Source organism: Otolemur garnettii, unplaced genomic scaffold (genome assembly GCF_000181295.1).
Source record: "Otolemur garnettii isolate 467f Iridium unplaced genomic scaffold, OtoGar3 scaffold00249, whole genome shotgun sequence".
Lineage (NCBI taxonomy): Eukaryota > Metazoa > Chordata > Mammalia > Primates > Galagidae > Otolemur > Otolemur garnettii.
In genome coordinates this window covers 1441588-1446867 of record NW_003852644.1, presented here as the reverse complement: position 1 = coordinate 1446867, position 5280 = coordinate 1441588, and the positions used below count along the sequence as shown (strand labels likewise).

The 5280-nt window shown below is 47.5% G+C and overlaps 1 pseudogene; it reads left to right on the top strand.

The window, feature by feature from the left end:
* Positions 1 to 1446: 1446 nt before the first annotated feature.
* Positions 1447 to 4546, top strand: LOC100965789 (annotated as a pseudogene).
* Positions 4547 to 5280: the final 734 nt, after the last annotated feature.

Below are 5280 nucleotides of genomic sequence, written 5' to 3'. Positions count from 1 at the left end.
CAGCCCAATTCATAATTGCTAGGTCATGGAAGAAGCCCAAGTGCCCATCGATCCACAAATGGATCAATAAGCTGTGGTATATGTATACCATGGAATATTATGCAGCCCTAAAGAAAGATGGAGACTTTACCTCCTTCATGTTTACATGGATGGAGCTGGAAAACGTTCTTAGTAAAGTATCTCAAGAATGGAAGAAAAAGTATCCAATGTACACAGCCCTATTTTGAAACTAATTTAGAGCTTTCATAGGAAATATATAACCTAATTATAGCCTTAGAATATGGGGAGGGGGGAGGGAGAAAGGAGGGGAGGGTGTGGTTGGGTGGAGGGAGGGTGATTGGTGGGATCACCTCTATGGTCTATCTTACAAGGGTACAAGTGAATCTTTCTAAAAGCAGAGTATGAATATCTTAATAACTAAGAAAATGACATGAAGGCTACATTAAGCAGTTTGATGAGAGTATTTCAAATTGTATGTGAAAACTACACTGTATCCCGTGATTGCATTAATGTACACAGCTATGATTTAATAAAAAAAAAAAAAAGATGAGAGACCTCTCCCCCAAATGGGAGGCTTGCCGTGGGCTCTCTGCAAGTGAGCAAGGAACAAAAGCCCTCTTATTTTACCCGACAGGAGATAGCCGCTAAACACCGGGCCTCCTTCTCTAAGGAGGTTCCATGTGTGAACCTAGGCATCATCCTGCCTGGCATAAAACTGAAGAAATATTTTCCCCACCATTCTGAACTCCCAATCCACCCTTCCCCCCTTGCCTGACAGTCTGAAGGCCTGCCCCCTGCAAATCCCAGAGTGTTTGGCAATTCCCTGAGAGGCATGGGTACTGTGCAGGCTGCTGGATAGCAGTGTGGAAACAGTGACTCAAGTGGAAGCTGGGGAGCACAGGAAGAAAGGGACACACAGGAGAGAGAAAAATGCATCATTGTGTGGTGGGCAGAGGCACTGACACCCCTGGTCTGACTTTGAAAGCGCACTTTACTGATTCTGTTGCTCACTAGAGGGAACCGGGCTCCAGCCCCTCTGGTTCTTGGGAAGGAACTGGCTGCTGGAGACCCTTTGAACTCTCCCTGTTGAGCAGTGATTGTACTACCTGGGACAACTGGATTAGAACTCTCAATCTGGGCTGTGCACCCAGGGACCCCCCTAGGTTGAGGCATAGTTTTTTTGTAGTGGGAGAACTGATTCTCTTCCTCCAGCTGTCCCCTGGTGGGGGACAGCATGCCGCAGTTACTCGTATCACTCCACACCAGAGATTTCAGCCTAATACTGCAACTCATTAGGATTGGGTAGAGGCTGTCTGACTACAACACAGGGCCAGCTTGTGCTATCACACCAAGAAGGTCCTCAGAGTCTCTGGCTGCAGCTCTGAAAGGGTCCTTTGTAAAGCTGTAGAGGAAAAGCCACAATCACCATCCCTAGCTAATTGGAAAATGACTGGTGGCAAACCAGGGAGCAAGCAGAGAGCGAGCCTGTGCACATTGCAGGCTGAGCTGCACTTTGTCCCCACCAGCTACCGAACTGAGCCCCAGGAAGATGCGATCCCCTGCTCTGTCCACATGTACTCCCCTTCCCCACTGCAACAGGTCAGGGAAGGGTGAGGGGTGACAAGGGCAAATGACCCGGGACTGGAGGAAGAAGATCTGGAAGATGAGCAGACTTGCCTCCTTCCAGTGACTCAATGACATTTACTGAGTCAACAGCAGTGGTAACAGCAGACCTACTCCAATGAAGTCCATTGTGCTGAAGAGATTCTGAAGGAAATGACCCATTCATAGCCTCCTCCTCTGACAGCAATACATATGCCTAGTACAGCTGAGCTATCCCTATCATGAAGGATTCTCAGCACTTAAGTTCTACAACCAAAAACCAAAAACAATATGATACATCTTCAAAAACCCACCTCAATTCTCAGCAAGGAACAGCTATGCTTGAAGACAACACTCAGCTCAGCGACAATGAGGACAGTGACAGTGAACAGACCCCAGAGAAGCCTCCTTCCTCATCTGCACCTCCAAGCACTCCACAGTTGCTTCCAGACCCATTGGCATCAGCACATTCCAGCAGTGCAGAGTCAGAGAGCACCAGTGACTCCAACAGCTCCTCAGACTCGGAGAGTGAGAGCAGTTCAAGTGACAGCGAGGAAAATGAGCCCCTAGAAACCCCGGCTCCAGAGCCTGAGCATCCAACAACAAACAAATGGCAGATGGACAACTGGCTGACCAAAGTCAACCAGCCGGCTGTGGCAGCAGAGGACCCCACCAGCACCAAGCCCCTGCACAGATGTCAGGAGAACAAGGGCAGCAGCGATGGTGGCTCCATGAGCCAGGAGCATTCTGAATCCAAAGATCCTCCCCTAAAATGCTCCAGCAAAGCTCCCAGGGTCCTTGCTGAAAGAGAAGCAGGGAACCTTGGAAAGAGAAGCTGTCAGAAGTCTTCTGCATAGCAGGAGCTCCCTCAGAGGCAAACTGTTGGAACCAAATAGCCCAAAAAGCCGGTCAAGGCCCCTGCCCAGCTGATTCACAGGCCAGCTTACAGGTGGAAATCAAGCCCTGACTTCTTCCCTATGGCTCAAAAGACTAGACTTTCAAAGACAAGCCCAAGGTGAAGACAAAAGGTAGATGAAAGGTAGGCCCCAAGCTGGAGGAATCAGCGAGCCAAAGCCAGCAGCACCCACCTCCAGTGAAAAGAAGAAGCACAAGAGCTCCCTCCCAGCCCCTGCCAAGGTGCTTTCTGGCCTAGAGCCCACAAAAGACAATATGGAGGACAGGAACCCTAAGCACTTTGCTCTTGTGCCCCTGACTCAGAGCCAGGGCCCACCCCAGGGCGGTGGCAGCAGGACTAGTGGCTGCTGCAAAGCGGTGGTGATCCAGGAGAACAGCTGCAAAGACAAACTCGCGTTGCCTTTGAGAGACACCAAGTTGTTCTCACCACTCAGGGACACTCTTTCCCTGCAAAGCTTGATGGTGAAGATAGCCCTAGACCTTCTATCTTGGATACCCTAGCACCTGGGAAGGGGATCCGCCAAAAGAAACCAGAAGATAAACAGCCCCCAACAGAGAAGCAGGAGTCTCAGAAGAAAAGCTCAGACAACTCAAACAAGTTGGCCAAAAAGAGAAAGGGTGAAGCAGAAAAAGACTATGATAATTACAAAAAAATAAAACTGGAGAAAGAAACCAAATCACAGTCCTCTTCCTCCCACAAAGAATCTTCTAAGACAGGTGTCCTCAAACTACAGCCCACTGGCCACATGAAGCCCACCAAGGACATTTATCCGGCCCGCCGGGTGTTTTTGCCGCAGCTGTCTGCCCTGCTTAGCAGCTGACTTGTCCTGGGTCCCGCAGTCTAACCCTTCAATGGCCTGAGGGACAGTGAACTGGCTCCCTATTTAAAAAGTTTGAGGATCCCTGTTTTAAGACAAAAATTCCCAGGCCCTCCTCAGAGCCCTCAAAGAAGGAAATGCTTCCTCCTCCACCCTGTCCTCCTCCTCCTCCTCTTCTTCCTCCCAGAAGTCAGTCAAGCCTGCACATAACAGGTCAAAGCAGGAAGCAGGCAGCTGTGGCCAGGACCCTCCCAAAAGTGCCAGTAGTACCAAAAGCAACCATAAAGACTCTTCCATTCCCAAGTACAAAAAAGTAGAAGGGAAGGGCTCCAGAAGCTCCTCACAACACAAAGGATCTTCCAGAGACAGTGCAAATCCATTTCCAGTGCCTTCTTTGCCAAATGGTAACTCTAAACCAGGGAAGCCTTGAGTGAAGTTTGACAAACAAGCTGATTTTTACATAAGGGAGGCAAAAAAAAATTGAAGCAGAAAGCAGAGTTAATGACAGACAAGGTTGGAAAGGCTTTTAAGTACTTGGAAGCCGTCTTGTCCCTTATTGAGTATGGAATTGCCATGGAGTCTGAAAGCCCAGCGTCCAAGTCAGCTTATTCTGTGTACTCAGAAATTGTAAATCTCATTAAATTCATAATGTCATTAAAATCCTTCTCAAATGCAACAACATCAACACAAGAGAAAATATTTGCTGTTTTATGCTTGCTTTGCCAGTCCATTTTGAATATGGCAATGTTGCATTGTAAAAAAGATATAGCAATAAAGTATTCTCAGACTCTTAATAAACACTTCATGAGTTCTTCCAGAGTTTCCCAGGCACCTTCTCCATGCATTGCAATGTATTGCAAGAAGCACAGGTGCACCATCCCCTCTCTCCCCTACGTCTTATCCTGCCAGCTCTGTAGGGTCCCAGTCAAGTGCTGGCAGTGTGGGGAACAGTGGGATGGCTGTCACCATCAGTACCCCCATCACCATCGAGAACATGACGTCCTCCTATATCACCATCATGTCCCATGTCCTCACTGCCTTTGACCTTTGGGGAAAAGGCTGAGGTCCTCATGAGGAAGAATAAAGGTATTTTTGCTCAACTCAGCACAAATGTGTGTGCCTTGGCCCTCAATAGCAGTTTGGCAGACCTGGTGCATTACACAAGACAGGGTTTTCAGCAGCTAAAAATAAGTAGCCAGAACACACCTTAATGGAGCTTGAAGTTAATTCAATGTCTTGGGAATATTTTTTGCACATTGGGAAGCTTCAGAAACAACCTGGATGTTTGTCTCATTAGGACACCAAACTCTGGAAGAGAAGTATCAGGAGATGGCCAGGAAAGCAAATGCATATCATCTCAGTAGCCACCTAGTCCATTCCCAGAAGGAAATTTTAGGGGGTGAAGGGTTTAGGGTTTTGTGGATGATTTCTTTTTTCTTTTAAGTTTTGGGGGGAAATATTTGTTTAATAAATCACAGCCATCTGTAAACTGTTAAGTTGTGAAGGACTCCACCCTACCCCACTTTCTGTCAATGAACAGTGGCTTTGGGGAAAAAAAGGAAAATGATTGGTTATTTCCACTTTCTGGGGCCCCCAATCCAATCTCACCCTATCAGTATTACTTGCCAAGTTGCAGAAAATACTCATTGGGTGGGACCAGTGGAAGAACTCTGGCAACATGAATAATCAGAGCAGATAAACTCCCCCAAGGAATGACAAAGGAGATACAACAGAAGATGCCATTCATAGACAACTGGCTGAATCATCAGAAATAGAATTCAATATATGGATGGCAAATAAAATGAATAGAATGGAGGAAAAGATGGAAATAGAAATCTAAAGAGTTGGGTGGCACCTGTGACTCAGTGGGTAGGGTGCTGGCCCCATGTACCGAGGGTGGTGGGTTCAAACCCGGCCCCGGCCAAAATGCAACAAAAAAATAGCT